We start from the raw sequence: 19147 nt of genomic DNA, 5'->3' as shown, positions 1-19147 counted from the left end.
CTTATTCCATCCTCTCTTTTTAAATTCATTAGGAGAGACACTGGGGCTTGGTCTTCAGCTCCTCCCTCAATACATATTAACAGGGAGAGTAACTGATACCAGGAGAACATGAGATCATAAGCCAAGATAACTCGACACCTAAGAACAATCACTATGAAAGACAACAAATTTAATGACATATAATACTTCAAGCAGAATTATTGGATCACATAGATTTTAAAGTAAACAATAAATATATTCAAGATGATAAAGATATTAGTAATATGCAAGAACAAGAAATCATAACTAGGTAAAAATATTCAGTAGAATATATATATATATATATAATCATTGAAATAAAGAATACCATAGATGTATACTTCAATTAAAGAAAAACAATTTTAAATGAAAGAATTGAAAGATATACCAGGCAAGTATAAATCAAAAGACAGCTGGAATAGCAGAAATAACATTTGACAAAATGGACTGAGAGGCAAAAATATAGGTGATAAAAAGCATATTATATACTAGAAAAAAGAATAGACTGGAAGATATAATGATTATAAGCATAAAGGTGTTAAAAAACATAGCTTCAAGGCTGCTTGACTAGCTTCCTTGGCAGTGTCCAGTTGCACACGCCAGTCTCACCCTGAGCTGTCACTGGCTCCGGGAAGCTTGGGGAAGGGGAGAGCTGTGCTGGGCCGGAGCTGAGCATCACCCAGGTGGGTAGCAAGGCCACGGCCCCTCCAGTGGCAGCACCACCTGCCATGGGGCAAGACGTCGGATTATCTTTGATTTACAATAAAAGAGGAGGTGATGGCATCATGGTGGAGTAAGTTCTCCCAGTAATCTCTCCCCTCCAACATACAACAAAGATGGACATTCATACTCCAACAGAGGACATCCAAACAGAACACAAAAACATTGGAGAAACCCACGCAGCCATACAACAGAGGGTGGAGAGGCTGGAGCCCCCTCTGAGGAGCTGGAAAGGGGTAAGAGAAAACTTCTCTCCCTCCCCTAAAGACTGTGATCCGGGACTGGGGGAGGCCTGCCAGAGGGAAGGAACGGGGGAGGGGAAGTTCGTTAATGAGAACGTCAAGGATCCCCCAAGGGGCCTTGCAGCCTAGAGGGAAACCTTCTACTGGATTGAAAGTTTTCATGGGGGGGGGGGGGCGGTGACCTCATCAAGCCAACACTCCAGGAGAGCAGATAGCCAGAGCAGACCAAGAAAACGTGAAAGCATGCAGGAGAAAGTCTCCCTCCCTGCATCCACCCAGTGGCTCCAGCACCTAGGATCTCAGCTGAAGGCAGAGGGCTCAGAATACATGGCTCTTAACCCTCACCCAGTGGCAACAGGCGGTAACTGTGACCAAATAACACCACGATGCAAAAAAACAGAGCTACTCCCTTTAGCAATATCAAACATTATATTAGATCTCCAGATGACAGAGAAAATGACAAGTACCCAGAAATCAGTCCTGAGGACACAGAAATATGTAATCTAAATGACAAAGAATTCAAAATAGCTGTAATCAGAAAACTCACTGAATTAAAAGAGGATGTAGAGAAACACTTCAAGGAGTTCAGGAGCTAGTTCACAAAAGAGATTGAAACTATAAAGAAGAATCAATCAGAAATATTAGAGATGAAAGACACAATGGAAGGAATAAAACAAAATATAGATTCCCTGAATGCTCGAGCAGACACTGTAGAGGAGCATATCAGCATAATCGAAGATAGATACATTAAAATGCTCCAGATAGAGGAGGAGAGAAAACTAAGACTAAAAAGAAATGAAGAAAATCTCCGAGACATAGCTGACTCAATTAGTAAATGCAACATAAGAATTATAGATATTCAAGAAGGAGAAGGGGAGGAGGATGGAGCAGAAAGCTTCTTCAAAGAAATAGTAGCAGAGAACTTCCCAAATCTAGGCAAGGAGATGGAAATCCATGTGGAAGAGGCTACCAGATCTCCTAAATATGTCACTGTAAAAACACCTACTGCAAGGCATATAGTAGTGAAACTAGTAAAACTGAATGACAAAGAAAGAATACTAGCGGCAGCAAGGCAGAAGAAAACCTACAAAGGAACCTCTATCAGACTTTCAGCCGATTTCTCTGCAGGAGTTATAGGCTAGGAATGACATATTCAAATATTTGAAGGACAAAAACTTTCAGCCAAGAATACTCTATCCAGTGAAAATATCCTTCAGATATTATGGAGAAATAAAAACTTTCCCAGACAAACATAAGCTAAGGGAGTTCATAGCCATGAGAACCCCCTCTACAAGAAATCCTCAAGAAGGCCCTTATACCTGAAAAAAAAAGGGAGGGGGGAGAATGGGGTTACAAAGCATGGAATAAGGAGATAAATCGGTAGAAAGAATCAGAACAGGATAGCAAATACTCAAGTATAGCATTAAAGGCAAAGGGAAGGAAAAACACCAAAAACAAAGACAATCTTGTCATTTTAACCACACACTCATAACACAAGATAGAATAAGATGAGAGAAAAGCAACTTAGGAGGGGAAGAGGAAAGGGACTGAATCAGTTTAGTCTAAGGAAATAATAGGCCATGAGAAAAGGGACTATGTTATCCATGAGATCTTGGATACAAACCTCAGGGTAACCACTAAACAAAAAAACAGAACAGAGACAAATAATAAATAAAGAGAAAACAAAGAAACACATCAGAAAAAACTACGTATCTCGACTGGTAGACCAAAATACACAGGACGAGAAACAAAGGGAATGCAGGAGAACTGGAAAACGAGTGATAAAGCAGCAGTAAGCCCTCATATATCGATAATCACCCTAAATGGTAATGGCTTGGATTCTCCAATAAAAAGACACAGAGTGGCGAGATGGATTAAAGAACAGGATCCAACAATATGCTGCCTCCGGGAAACATATCTCATCTTCAGTGATAAACACAGGCTCAGAGTGAAGGGATGGAAGGATGGAAGACAATACTCCAAGCTAACGGCAAACAAAAGAAAGCAAGTGTTGCAATACTTATATCAGACAAAGTAGACTTCAAGATAAGACACGTAAAGAAAGAAAAGAAGGGCAATATATAATGATCCAAAGGGCATTCCATCAAGAAGAAATAATGCTTATAAATATCTATGCACTCAACACAGGAGTGCCAACGCACATAAAGCAACTATTAACAAACCTAAAAGATGATATTAATAATAAGACAATAATAGTAGTGGACCTCAACACTCCACTCACATCAATGGATGGATCATCCAGACAGAAAATCAACAAGGAAACAGTGGAATTAAGTGAAAAGTTAGACCAGTTGGACTTCATAGACATATATAGAACACTCCATCCAAAAAGAGCAGAATACACACTCTTCTCAAGTGTGAATGGAACATCCTCAAGGATAGACCGTATGTTGGGAAACAAGGCAAGCCTCAATAAATTTAAGAAGATTTAAATAATAACAGGCATCTTTTCTGATCACAATGCTATAAAGCTAGAAATTAATTACAATAAAAAAGATGAGAAAGAGACAAAGATGTGGAGACTATTGATCCATTGAAGAAGCAATGGGTCATTGAAGAAATTAAAGGAGAAATAAAAAAATATCTGGAGACAAATGAAAATGAAAACACACCATACCAACTCATATGAGATGCAGCAAAAGCCGTATTAAGAGGGAAATTCATCACAATACAGGCTCACTTAACAAACAAGAAAACTCCCAAATAAGCAATCTCAAACTACACTTAATTGAATTAGAAAAAGAAGAACAAACAGAGCCCAAAGTCAGCAGAAGGAGAGAAATAATAAAAATCAGAGCAGAAATTAATGCTATTGAAACAAAAAAGGCAGTAGAAAGGATCAATGAAACAAAGAACTGGTTCTTTGAGAAGATAAATAAAATTGACAAACCCCTAGCCAGACTTACAAAGAGAAAAAGAGAGAAAGCTCAGATAAATAAAAGTAGAAATGAAAGAGGAGGGGGCTGGCCCAGTGGCACAGCAGTTACTGTACACGTTCCGCTTCAGCCACCTGGGGTTTGCCAGTTCGGATCCCAGGTGCGGACATGGCACCGCTTGGCAAGCCATGCTGTGGTAGGCGTCCCACATATAAAGTAGAGGATGATGGACACAGATGTTAGCTCAGGGCCAGTCTTCCTCAGCAAAAAGAGGAGGATTGGCAGCAGATGTTAGCTCAGGGCTAATCTTCCTCAAAAAAAAGAAGAAAGAAACGAAAGAGGAGAAATAACAATGGATACCACAGAAACACAACAGATTATAAGAGAATACTATGAAAAATGATATGCCAACAAAATGGACAATCTAGAGGAAATGGATAAATTCCCAGAGTCTTACAACCTTCCAAAGCTGAATCAAGAAGAAATAGAGAATCTGAATAGACCAATCACGAATAAAGAGATTGAAACAGCAATCAAAAGCATCCCAAAGAATAAAAGCCCAGGATCAGATGGCTTCCCTGGAGAATTCTACCAAACGTTCAGAGAGGATTTAATACCTATCCTTCTCAAGCTATTCCAAAAAATTAGGGAGGATGGAATGCTTCCTAACACATTCTACAAGACCAACATCACTCTAATACCAAAGCCTGACAAGGACAACACAAAAAAGTAAAACTACAGGTCAATACTGCTGATGAACATAGACGCAAAAATCCTCAACAAAATATTGGCAACCCAAATACAGCAATACATCAAAAAGATCATACATCATGATCAAGTGGGATTTAGACCAGGGACACAGGGATGGTTCAACATCTGCAAATCAATCAATGTGATACACCGTATTAAGAAAGTAAGGAATGAAAACCAAATGATCATCTCAATAGATGTGGAGAAAGCATTTGACAAGATCCAACAGCCATTTATGATAAAAACTCTTAACAAAATAGGGATAGAAGGAAACTACGTCAACATAATAAAGACCATATATGACAAACCCACAGCCAACATCATACTCAATGGGGAAAAACTGAATTCCATCCCTCTGAGAACAGGCACAAGACAAGGATGCCCACTATCACCACTCTTATTCAACATAGTACTGGAGGTTTTGGCCAGAGCAATTAGGCAAGAGAAAGGAATAAAAGGAATTCAAATAGAGAGTGAAGAAGTGAAACTCTCACTGTTTGCAGACGACATGATCTTATATATAGAAAACCCTAAAGAATCCGTCAGAAAACTATTAGAAATAATTAACAACTACAGTAAAGTTGGGGGGTACAAAATCAACTTAAAAAAATCAGTTGCATTTCTGTACTCTAATAATGAACTTACAGAAAGAAAACTCAAGAATACAATGCTGGGGCAGGCCCCATTGCCACCCAGATAAGTTCGCGTGCTCTGCTTCAGGTGGCTCAGGGTTTCACCAGTTCAGATCCTAGGTACAAACATGGCACTGCTCATCAGGCCACACTGAGGTGACGTCCCACATGCCACAACTAGAAGGACCCACATCTATTATATACAACTATGTACGGGGGAGATTGGGGGAGGAAAAACAGAAAAAAATTTTAAAAAGACTCCAGTTCCATTTACAATTGCAAAAAAAGAATAAAATATCTAGGAATGAATTTAAGGAGGCAAAGGGCTTATACAATGAAAACTATAAGACATTATTGAAAGAAATAGATAATGACAAAGAGATGATGAGAGATTCCATGCACATGGATTGGAAGAATAAACATAGTTAAAATGTCCATAGTACCCAAAGCAATCTACAGATTCAGTGCAATCCCTATCAGAATCCAAATGACATTCTTCACAGAAACAGAGCAAAGAATCCTAAAATTCATACGGAGCAACCAAAGACCCTGAATTTCTAAAGCAACAGTGAGAAAAAAGGACAAAGCTGGAGGCGTCACAATACCTGACTTCAAAATATACCACAAAGCCATAGTGATCAAAACAGCATGGTACTTGTACAGAAACAGGCACACAGATCAATGGAACAGAAAAGCCCAGAAATAAAACTGCACATATACGGACATATACAGACAGCTAATCTTCGACAAAGGTGCCAAGAACATACAATGGAGAAAAGACAGTCTCTCCAATGAATGGTGTTGGGAAAACTGGACAGCCAAATGCAAAAGAACAAAAGTAGACCATTATCTCATGCCACACACAAAGGTAAACTCAAAATGGATCAAAGACTTGAAGATAAGTCCTGAAACCATAAAACTTCTGGAAGATAATATAGGTAGTACACTCTCTGGAATTGAACTTAAAGGTTCTTTTCAAATACCATGTCTTCTCAGACAAGGGAAACAAAAGAAAAAATGAACAAGTGGGAGTTCATCAGACTAAAGAGCTTCTGCAAGGCAAAAGAAACTAGGATCAAAACAAAAAGACAACCCACTAACTGGGAGAAAATATTTGCAAATCATGTATCCGATACGGGGTTAATCCCCATAACATATAAGGAGCTCACACAACTGAACAACAAAAAAACAAACAGTTTGATAAAAAAATGAGCAGAGGGGAGCCGGTTTGGTGGTGCAGCAGTTAAGTTCACACGTTCCGCTTCGGTAGCCTGGGGTTCACTGGTTCGGATCCTGGGTGCGGACATGACACTGCATGTCAAGCCATGCTGTGGTAGGCGTCCCAGGTATAAAGAAGAGGAAGATGGGCACGGATGTTAGCTCAGGGCCAGTCTTCCTCAGAAAAAAGAGAAGGATTGGCAGCAGATGTTAGCTCAGGGCTAATCTTCCTCAAAAAAAAAAAAAAGAAATGAGCAGAAGATATGAACAGAGATTTTAACAAAGAAGAAATACAGATGGCCAATAAATACTTGAAAAGATGTTCAACATCACTAATCATCAGGAAAATGCAAATCAAAACTAAACTAAGATACCACCTTATGCCTGTTAAAATGGGTATAATCACTAAGACTGAAAATAACAAATGTTGGAGAGGATGTGGAGAGAAGGGAACCCTCATACTCTGCTGGTGGGGATGCAAACTAGTGTAACCACTATGGAGAATACTATGGAGATTCCTCAAAAAACTAAAAATAGAAATACCATATGACCCAGCCATCCCACTACTTCATATCTACCCAAACAACTTGAAATCAACAATCCAAAGTAACATGTACCCCTATGTTCATTGCAGCACTATTTACAATAGCCAAGACATGAAAACAATCCAGGTGTCCATCAACTGATGATCGGATACAGAAGATGTGGTATAGATATACAATGGAATACTACTCAGTCATAACAAAAGAAAAAATCATCCCATTTGCAACAACATAGATGGACCTGGAGGGAATTATGCTAAGTGAAATCAGCCAGACTGAGAAAGACAAACACTAGATGACTTCGCTCATATGTGGAATATAAACAAACGTGAACGAAGGAAACAGTCTAGTGGTTACCAAGGGAAGGGAAGACATGGGCACAGGAGGTGAAGGGGAGCACTTATGTGGTGACAGAGAAGAAATAATGTACAACTGAAATCTCACAATAATGTAAACTATTATGAACTCAAATAAAAATAAAACAAAATAAAAAAACATAGCTTCAAAATGTAAAAAGCAACATCCTATAGAACTGTGGGGGGAAAAATGGATAAATCAATTGCACTTGGAGATTTTAACACCTCCCTCTTGGAAACTGATAAGCAGACAAAAAAAATCAGCAAATAGCAAATATGTGAAAAGTAAAATTAATCAACTAAAGCATATATATGATATATATGAGAATTATGCACCCAAAATCATACTGTTTCTGATCACACACTGAATCTTTAAAAAAAAATAGACCACAAAGGAAGCCTCAATAAATACCAAATGATTGATATCAGACAATCTTTGATCTATACTGCAGTGAAATTAGAAATTAATAACAGAAGAGAAAGAGAGGAACATCTTTAATTTAATAAAAAGCAATAGCTAACTAAAGAAACTATAGTTAACAAAAGACTGAATGTTTTCCCCTAAGATCACGAAGGAAGCAAAGATGTTCACTCTTACCACATCAATCAACATAGAGCTGGAAGTTTTAGCTAGTGAAATGAGCTAGGGAAAGGGATAAAAAGGAAAACAATTAGAAAAGAAGGGATAAAACTGTCCTTATTTGCATATGACAGAAAATACCAAGGAGTGAACAAAAAAACTCCTAGAACTAATAAGTGAATTCAGCAATGTTACATTTCTACATACTAGCTATGAACGCATGGAAATCAAAATTACAAATACAATACCATTTATAGCCACTCGAAACAAAAATACTTAGGTATAGATCTAACAAAATATATACAGAACTTGTATGCTGGAAACTACACAATGCTGATGAAAGAAATCAAAAGGAGAAGAGACATACCATCTTCATGGATTGGAAGACTCCGCATTATAAAGATGTCAGTTCTCCCCAAATGGATCTGTAGGTTTAAAGCAATTCCCATTGATATCCCTGAAAGATATTTTGTAGATATAGACAAGATTATTTTAAAATTTATATGGAAAGGCAAAGGAACTAGAATAGCTAAAACAATCTCAAAAAAGTAGAATGAAGTGGGAGGAATCACTCTTCCCGATATCAAGACGTTGTATAGCTACAGTGATCAAGACAGTGTGGTATTGACAGAGGGGTAGATATGTAGATCAATGAAACAGAATAGAGAACCCAGAAAGAGACCTACACAAATATGTCCAATAAATTGTTGACAAAGGCGCAAAAGAATTCAATGAAATTCATTTTTAACAAATGACGCTGGAGCAATTGGACATCCATAAACAAAAAAGCATCAACCAGTACCTAAACCTCAAACTTTATACATAAATTAACTCAAAATTAATAAAAAACTTAAATGTAAACTAAAACTTTTAGAAAAAAACATAAGAGAAAATCCTTGCTATCTAGAACCAGGCAAAGAGTCCTTAGACTTGACACCAGAAGCATAATCCCCAAAAAGAATAATCAATCATTTGTACTTCAAAATTTAAAGTGTTTGCAAAAGATCTTGTTAAGAGGATGAAAAGACAATATAAAAATTTTTCCTTTCTTCCGGGGTTTCCTTCTCAACTTACTGTGGTGTTTTTATTTTCTATTTAATGTGGTTTAAGTAAAGAAAAATTAAAATTGTAAAATATCACCTTGAATTTTATATTCATCTTTATATCATGCAGTGCCAGTTTTAAATGCAAGTATAAGAGCATTTAACTGCATGTGGAATCACTGAAATTGTACAGTTCTACTTTGATGCTTATACATGCATATGTACATATTTCATTCTTACAAGAATAGTGAAAATACTGCAAAAAGTAACTCAACTGTTTTTGTTTCACTTCCTGATGTGCACACATTCTACCAACATTCTCTGCTTACTTCAACTTACTGATGAGTAAGGAAGGACTGGAAGGAGAAGGAACTATGGGTTGTTCTGTTTTTCCCTTTCCTTCTACATCATCATTTTTAGCAAGTGATTGATTACTACAGGGAAGTCACATAAATAGGAATGTGATAGGGTTCCTTGGTTGTCTGTGTTTCTTAGAATGCCGTTGGCTTCTTTCTGCGTTAGAAGCAAGTTCTGGTTTCAATGGAAAGCATATCCTGTTAGGATTGTCATCCCTCCTGCTTATGCAGTTGTAGACACCACATGCTTGCTTTGTACTGGCTTTGAGTCTCGCTGAACTCCCAGGAGTCCCAGGTCCACCGGAATTCTCTGGTCATGAAGTATTACAAACATTGTGTGCGAATGAGGCAGCAAGGGTCAGCGGACGTGCATAGTGCTCATGCATCAGCTGCTCATATGCATGCTCCTTTGTCTCATCAGACTTCACTTACAAAACATAAGTTCAAAGATAAAATTACTAAGAATTTTAAGTCAGCAACAGCAGAGTATTAAATCAGGTGTGTAGCCCTCTGAAGAGAGCCCTGTGCATAGGTGGAACTCCCATGAAGCTGGCCCTGGGCATAATAGAAGGAGGCAGGAATGGATGTTGATTGCCAACTACCATGTCTAGAGCGCTTGTAAACAGATGAGTGAGGTTGGAAGGTGAGGGAGAAGAATGAAGTAGAGGGACAGAAAGAAGCCACGTTGAGAGAGAGAGCACAACTGGTGTTGACTCTCTAGCTCTGTGTGGCCCAGTTATATTTCCTGTGAGCTGCTGTATACCAGTACCACCTTGGGCAAAGCAAAGAAAATGCAGCTTTCATGTTAGATCATATTGTGATTTTGGGTGAACTAGAAAAGGGTGCCCCTTTCTTAAGATACTTTACTGCCATCTGTTGGAAAACTGTCATAATAACTATATAAATTAATAGTGACTACAATGAATGGAGTCTCTTGGACAATGCTGGATCTGTATCAATGTGAGCGGCAGCTCTGCCTGTCACCCTCAGCTTCCCTAGGAGCCAGAGGCACAAATGCTGGTAACTTACAACCTGAGCTTAGCAAACTTAGCGGATGGCAGGCTGGAGTTGAGGTGGTGGGACAAGGGGTGGCCTAGCCACATCCCTGAATCCCAGCCTCAAAGGCGTTCAGTTAAGAACTAAAAGCAGTAGTTCCTCACTTTATATTCTCTTGACCCTGGGAGTTCATGAAGCTTGTCGTGGGGTGGGGGCGAGGGAGCGCTTTTGGTCAGTTCCAACATTTGACAAAGTCTGGTGGACGGGAAAAATATTTTTATCTCGGAGAAACCCATAGAGGTCAACAAAAAAAAATCCCCCTTTTTTTTTGGCTTTTGGCTGAAATTATATTAACTCTTTGTGGTCCACATATCTTGTGCTAATTAAAAGTTCTGAACATCAGATTAGTGTATCTTTTATTAATAAAAAATGGGAAAACTGACTATAAGTGCAGTTTGTTTCAGAGACATCTTTCTAATTATAGGGTCCCTGGGGTGGGAAAGCAATAAAAGGACTCAAAGACGCAGCTATAGGAAACTCGGCTCATGGCCGGGCTCTTCTTTGTGGCAGTGGGTAAGCCAAAGACTTGAGAGAGCAAAGGACCTGCCCAAGATCACATCATCTTGAGTTAAATTGCAGAATTAGGATTCTAGCTCGGGTTTTCTGCCTCCCGAGCCAGGCTCCTTCTCAGTCCCCATGAGTGGGCATCTGCTGCTTTTTTCTTCCTCCTCCTCTTCTTCCTGACATTTCATCAACCTTCATTCAGACTCATAGAAAAAACCCAAACCGTTTCATTAACAGTTGCCAAAAGTTTCTTGGCTATCGTGAATACCACATTTAATAACAATTATTAATAATTCTTTTGTGAGCTCCACACATACTGGTGACTCAATAACATCTCTTCTTTGTCCACAGAGAACATGAAACTGTACTCTTAAAAGCAGAGCATCTTCTTCTGTATGAATAGAGACAAAATGTTCACCAAATACAATCTAGGACATAATGTTCTGAACTTCAGAAATTCAGTTTATTTTGATTACAGTTAATTCGTGATGTGTTAAAAGTCTCGTTGTGCTGTTTTAATTCTGTCAAATTCATTATTACAAATTTAGCCATCTCAATAATTAAAGATCATTAATTTTTAATTGTGTAATAATTCCTATATTTTTTCTGTCATCAAAGGCAGATTGATATAACCTAGAATATTGATAGTATGACTCTATGTGTTTCTGTTTATAGTCAGCTGGAAAAAATACTGAATTATTCAATTATCAATTGTATAGATTTTTTCCCATTTTTTAATTAAGGGTTCATTTACATATGGTAAAATTCAGTCTTTCTGGCATACGATTCTGTGAGTTTTGACAAACGTGAAGAATTGTGTAACCACCACCACAATCAAGATATACAACAATTCCATCACTCCCCAAAAATCTTTGAGAACTGAGCCACAGTTAAATATATCTTCCTTTTGGGATCTGGTCCAAGTGCCTTTCACTTCCCCTCACTAAACCATCTGGCCTCTCCCAGGAAGCTCTTGGCCTTCAAGTTGATGGGAATAGTGAGGCCACTGTGTTCACAGTCTAAGGGAGAGGGCTGGCCATGGCACATATAAGGCCATCCACCCAGACTCTCAAAAGGCTGTCAACCCAGGGAGATAGAGAGGAGGACAGAAGGGACCACAGGGGTTTGTCAAAAGCCAAAAGTACTCCTCTGTTTATCTGATCTAGCCACTCTGCCCTGTCTCAGCCTCCTGAGATGCACACACACAGACACACGTGCACATGTGCACTATACACACATATAATTATTTACGCATGTGAATACACAAACATACATCTAATATTCACATACATATACATGATCAACCCTATACACAAATACTCTCTCACATATAAATAAGCTCCAACATGGTGCCGGCCCCATGGCAAGTGGTTAAAGTTCCACACCCTCTGCTTTGGTGGCCTGGGTTTGTGGGTTCAGATCCCGGCCACGGATGTACTCCGCTCATCAGTCATGCTGTTGAGGCATCCCACATACAAAATAGGGGAAGATTGGCAGAGATGTTAGCTCATGGAGAATCTTTCTCACACACACACACACACACACAAACCAAAAAACCTCCAACAGAGATGTACATAGATATACACATGCACCTGTTCATACACTACTTTTGGGAAAGTTACATCGCTGTGGACATTATCTGCAATTTGTTCCTCATGTTGCTCAACTTCATACTTCCCCATGCCACGGGGCATCAGATGCTACTTGATGCTTACTCATCTTTGGGGCCTCTTTGTTGCTGTGGGCAATGGTAACCGAAGGGTGATGTCTGATTTTCAACTGGTTTAGGGAGCTCATGCCATCGAGAGACATGAGGAACCTGATGCTGGTTATGAACGAGGTATTGGGGGCTGGTGGGACAGTAGGGCGTAGGAAACAGAAGTACATGTGTGACTTCTTTCGTAGAGACAGATCACTGTGCAGAGAGAGCTGGCTGCCAGAAATGGCTGTGGGTGTATCAGTCTATATCTAGCTGTGTTTGTGTTTCTTCTTTCTTTTTTTTTTTAAAAAAACTTTGTTTATAACCTTTTTCTCTTGTATCTGTGTGCTATTCTTTAAAAAAAAAAAAAGATTTTATTTATTTATTTCTTCTTATTTTTTTTCCTTCTTCTCCCCAAAGCCCCCAAGTACATAGTTGTATATTTTAGTTGTGGGTCCTTCTAGTTGTGGCATGTGGGACGCTGCCTCAGCGTGGCTTGATGAGCAGTGCTAGGTCCGCCTCCAGGATCCAAACCAGCGAAACCCTGGCGCACCAAAGAAGGGTGCACGATTAATGACTTGGCCACAGGGCCGGCCCCAATCGGCCCCTCTATTGTGTTTCTAGTCTTAAGAATGCTCATATTGGTGAAGCTTCCATTTTTCTGCATGATTGGTGGGATTCATTCTGGTCTGCACATGGTAAACTCTTCCTTAAGCTTTGGAGAGGAAGGGTTTGAGCACCTGTGAGTTCATCAGCTGATCTTTTTTTTTTTAAAGATTTTATTTTTTTCCTTTTTCTCCCCAAAGCCCCCCGGTACGTAGTTGTGTATTCTTTGTTGTGGGTTCCTCTAGTTGTGGCATGTGGGACGCCGCCTCAGCGTGGTCTGACGAGCAGTGCCATGTCCGCGCCGAGGATTCGAACCGATGAAACACTGGGCCGCCTGCAGCGGAGCGCGCGAACCCAACCACTCGGCCACGGGGCCAGCCCCTTTTTTTTTTTTTTTTTTTGAGGAAGATTAGCCCTGAGCTAACTGCTGCCAATCCTCCTCTTTTTGCTGAGGAAGACTGGCCCTGAGCTAAGGTCCATGCCCATCTTCCTCCACTTTATATACTGGACGCCTACCACAGCATGGCTTGCCACGTGGTACCATGTCCGCACCAGCGAACTCCGGGCTGAAACAGAACGTGCGAACTTAACCGCTGCGCCACCAGGCCGGCCCCTGATCTTTCTTAAATGCTGTCCTGTGAGCTGTGGAGTGGGCAGGTTCTGTCTGGGTGGAGTCAGACTGATGCCAGTCTCACTGGAGCAAGTGCCCCTGTTAGTATAGGTACAGACTATCTCTTAAAGGATAAACAAAGCATTACTAACATTGACTGCTTTTGTAGGAGGAAACTAAGTGGCTGCTATCAAGGCCCTGTGTGATGAGATGGAGAGGGCCGAGGAGTCCGCAGGGGAGGACTCTTAGAAGAGGTAGGGCGGGGCGGGCCCCGTGGCCCAGCAGTTAAGTTCATGCGCTCAGCTTCAGTGGTCCAGGGTTTCGCCGGTTGGAATCCTGGGTGCGGACATGGAACCCCTCATCAGGCCACGCTGAGGCGGCGTCCCACATGCCACAACTGGAAGGACCCAGAATTAAAAATACACAACTATGTACCGGGGGGCTTTGGGGAGAAAAAGGAAAAATAAAATCTTAACAAAGAAAAAAATATATATATATATATAAAAAGAAGAGGTAGGGCATTAGCTGGGCCCTAAGGGGCATCAGCAGGTGAAGGAGGGCAATTATTCTGTTAGTAGCTTGGAACCCAGCCTTGACTCTACCCTCTCTTCAGAGGCTGTACCTGGGGCCAAGGTAAGAACATCCAGGTGGGAAGGTTGGCGGCTGCCCCAGCCTCCCTGCCTATATGGCGTGTCAGGCCAGGTGAGGGTCCTCACATCTTCCTAACAAGATGTCTCACTATTGCTTTTCGCTTTGAGCCCAGGGCAAGCCTCCTTTGGAAGGAGAAGGTGGGGAAGCTCCTGCTTCCTGAGGGTTTTTTAGTGGAAGCAGGCCATTGCCTCAGGGATTTTGGACCCACATTGCTCCTCCTTCCTTTCAGAGGTATAGGTCTAAATTGGGGTAGCAGGGCCCCAGTCTAAAGCCTGAACTTCTAGGGTTGTGACCAGGCTCAGGAAGAGTCAGGGAGGTTTTGTATATGTTTGCTGACACAAAGCAGAGAAAATGGAGGGGAAAGGGAGGTGCAGAGGAGGAGTCACAGATAAGGGATTCACTTTGGGCTTTCCAGGTTCCAGAGTGGGGATGGGTTATGGGCCCTTTGGTCCCAAGCAGGGTGGTTGCATGGAAAATAGTGAGCAGTAAGGCTTGATTGGAGAGGGACAGCGTGAAGGGGGATCTTGGAAGAATAATAGCACGGGTGGGTTGAGCCTGGATTACAGAGATCCTTACAAGTCACCCTAGAAAGCGTTTGCGCCCTACTAAGGATTCTGACTGGCAGGGTGTAGCATGACCAGAGCTGTGTGTCTGGCAGATTAATCTTGTTGTGTGAGTAGAGGAGACTACAGTAAGGGGACAACATTTTTTTAAAGTTTTAATATTTATTTTTCTTAGTCAATACTTTCTTATGGTTCAAAACTCAAAAAGTACAAAACAATATACAATGAAACATTTCCTTCTGTTCCTCATCCCAGTCATTCAGTTTCTTTCCCTAGAAGCAATCAGTTTTAACAGTCTTGTTTATTTTTCTAAAAATAATATATGCGTATACAAGAAAGAAAGAAGTATATATTTCTTTTATTTTCTCTTTTTTACACAAATGATAGCATATTATACACACTTATTAATTCACGCAGCAAACATATGAGGCAGGTAATATTATTATCTCTGTTTTACAGATGAAGAAATTAAGGCGCAGAGACGTTAAGGAATTTACTTAAAACTAGAGATTTTGTAAATGGTGAAGTTGAGATTTGAACCTGGGGAGTGTGACTTCAGAGACCCGTTATTGCCTCAGATTTACCTTTTCACTTTTAAAAGCCAGTAGCCAGGGGCTGGCCTGGTGGCACAGAGGTTAAGTTCACACGTTCTGCTTTAGAGGCCTGGGGTTCACTGGTCCAGATCCCTGATGTGGACCTACATACTGCTTGGCAAGCCATGCTGCGGCAGGCGTCTCACATATAAAGTAGAGGAACACGGGGACTGATGTTAGCTCAGGGCTAATCTTCCTTAAGGGGAAAAAAAAGTATCCAAGAAATAAGTTCAGAACAACCAAAGAATGATGAGTTACCTTGAAATTCCTTTTTCTTTTTTTACTGTGGGTTTTTTTCTCGGTTTAAAATTGTGGTAAAATACATATAACATAAAAGTTACCATCTTAATCGTGTTTAAGTGTACAGTTCAGTGGCATTAAGTACACTCACAATGTTGCACAACCATCACCACCATCCATCTCCAGAATTCTTTTTGTCTTGCAAAGCAGACACTCTATGCCAATTTAACAATACCTCCTCATTCCTTTCTCTCCGCCAGCCCCTGGCAACCACCATTCTACTCTTCGTCTCTATGACTTTGACTATTCTGGGTGCCTCATATAAGTGGAATCATACAGAATTTGTCTTTTTGTGGCTGGCTTATTTCACTTAGCATAACATCTTCAAGGTTCATCCAAGTTGTAGCATATATCAAAATTTCTTTCCTTTTTAAGGCTGAATAATATTTCATTGTATGTATATAAGACATTTTGCCTATCCATTCATCCACTGATGGCCTCTTGGGTTACTTCTATGTTTTAGCTATTACACACACAGTTTTGCACCTTGCTTTTTACACTAACACTACATCTTGGATGTTTCTCCATATCAGTACATAATGAATCTCCTTTTTCTTTTTGACTTTGCTTTTTTATTTTCTTCTTGTTTTGTTTTACAGATGCGTAATATTCCCCCCCCCCCCCGCTTTTTCTCCCCAAATCCCCCCAGTTCATAGTTGCATATTTTAGTTGTGGGTCCTTCTAGTTGTACCATGTGGCACGCCGCCTCAGCATGGCCTGATGAATGGTGCCAGGTCCGCGCCCAGGATCTGAGCCAGCGAATCCCTGAGCCGCTGGAGCGGAGCGCACAAACTTAACCACTCAGCCATGGGGCTGGCCCCAACAGATGCATAATATTTCAATGTTTGTACAAACTGTAGTTTCTTAAACCTGTCCCATTTAGCTGGAAATTTGGATTTTTTCCAGTTGGGTTTTGTTTCGTTTTTGGTTTTTTTTGCTATTACAAACAATATTGCATTGCAAATACATATAATTTTGCAGTTAGTTTCGATTCAAGATACACCAATGACCTCATTCCAGCCTTCAAGGCAGGGTTTGGCTCTGTGAACAGATCTGTGTGGACCTTTTCTAGGCGTTCATGCACTCTGCTCTTCGGCCGATCTGTTGTGATCATATCCTCCCTCCCCTTTACTTTGGTGTTACTTTTGCAAGGTACAGACTTGCAACGTATAGCCCTGCTGTTACTACATTCCTGCAGGGAAGAACTAACACTGAAGGGATTAAGAAAAAGGCAAGCAATTTGGTGTCCCTTCAAACTGATATTTTAAAAATATTTGTGGGCCGGCCCTGGGGCACAGCGGTTAAGTGTGCACATTCCACTTCTCAGCGGCCCGGGGTTCGCTGGTTCGGATCCCGGGTGCGGACATGGCACCGCTTGGCAAGCCATGCTGTGGTAGGCGTCCCACATATAAAGTAGAGGAAGATGGGCACAGATATTAGCTCAGGGCTAGGCTTCCTCAGTGAAAAGAGGAGGATTGGCAACAGTTAGCTCAGGGCTAATCTTCCTCAGAAAAAAAAAAATTTTGTGGAATACATATGAAGCAAAGGGAAAGAAACAGATTTATTAATAAAAATTGTAAACTTTTTTCTTTGTATTAAAAATGAGGGATTTATTACATGCATTGTATATATCATTCTATTTTACACAATACGGGTTTGTTTTTATTTCCTAGTTTTTCCGTTATTGATATCATTATCCAGCAACACTCACTAAAGGGAGAGGTAACTTATATAGTTAGAAAGTATTTTTTAAAACATGCTTAGTGATTTTCCAGATTTCATGTAACCAGAATGTTTCAGTTTTTCAATAGCTTGCTCTTTTTTCAGTTTCCTTTTATAACATTCTGAACCAGACAATTTAAAAAGGTTAAAATTAGACAGTACTGTGCTATGCATTACTCATTATTAAAATTTTCAAAACCAATAGAATTTTCTAATGGATATGATGTGGAGTGTGTGTGTGGAGCGAGAGAGAGAAGTCCAGAATGAGTATAAAGTTTTTGGCATGAGCTGAAAGAATGAGGTTGCCAATTACTGAGATGGAGAGAGTGTGAAAGGGGCAGCATTACGGATGTAAATCAGAAACCTGATTGTGTGTTAACTTTGAGATGCCTCTTAGACCTCCAAATTCAGATGACAAGAGGTCATTTGGATATACAAATCTTGAGTTCAGGGACAAGTTCTGGGCAGAGATAATATATATAAAGTGCTTAAAACAGTGCCTTGCATATCCTTTTAGACAAGGCAGATCACGACACTCCTTTGTTCAAAACTTTCCAGTGACTTTTCATTTCATTCAGAGACAAAGGCAAAATCTTTCCAGCGTGCCTACAAGGCTCTCCATGATCTGCCTCCCCGACCCCATGCAACATCTTTCGTGATGTAGCAAATAAACCCCACGGTACCAGTGGCTTAACACAATTGAAGCTTATTTCTTGTTCACAAAACAAACGTGGGTATTCTTGGTCAGCTGGAATCTTTCCCCCATGTGCTTGATTCAGAGATCCAGGTTCTGTCTGTCTTCTGTTTTGCGTACTTAGAAGCTCAGAATTCCCTACTTCTAGCTGGAGGAAGGCAAAAAAGAGAAAGGGGAGAAGCCTCATTTGCTTCTTAAATACCCTGACCAAGCAGTGACACACATAAACTTCTGCACACATTTCACTGTCACATGGCCACATCTGGATGCAAGCAGGGCTGGGAAATGTTGTCCCTGATCAGGCAGCTGCTTCCAACTCCACACACTGTGGAAGGGGAAGCATGATTTTTTGGTGAACTGCAGGCCAACTCCACCACACCTTCTACCATCTTCTACCACTCCTCTCACCCGCGACACTCTGCAGCCACCCTAGCCTTCTTATTGCTCCTTGAACACGCCAGGCACGCCCCATGCTGGAATCACCTTCCCTCAGATGTCAACTTTCTCTCATGTTCTTCATGCTGAAATGGGTGCCCCAGGTTGCCACTTATTAAGAGTATAGTATGTTCCATACACTGCTGGTGGGAATGCAAACTGGTGCAGCCACTATGGAAAACAGTATGGAGATTCCTCAAAAAACTAAAAATAGAACTACCATACGATCCAGCCATCCCACTACTGGGTATTTATCCAAAGAGCCTGAAGTCAGCAATCCCAAAAGTCCTGTGCACCCCAATGTTTATTGCAGCACTGTTTACAATAGCCAAGACGTGGGAACAACCTAAGTGCCCATCA

This window comes from Equus caballus, chromosome 7 (assembly GCF_041296265.1).
Source record: "Equus caballus isolate H_3958 breed thoroughbred chromosome 7, TB-T2T, whole genome shotgun sequence".
Lineage (NCBI taxonomy): Eukaryota > Metazoa > Chordata > Mammalia > Perissodactyla > Equidae > Equus > Equus caballus.
This window is presented reverse-complemented; position numbering follows the sequence as displayed.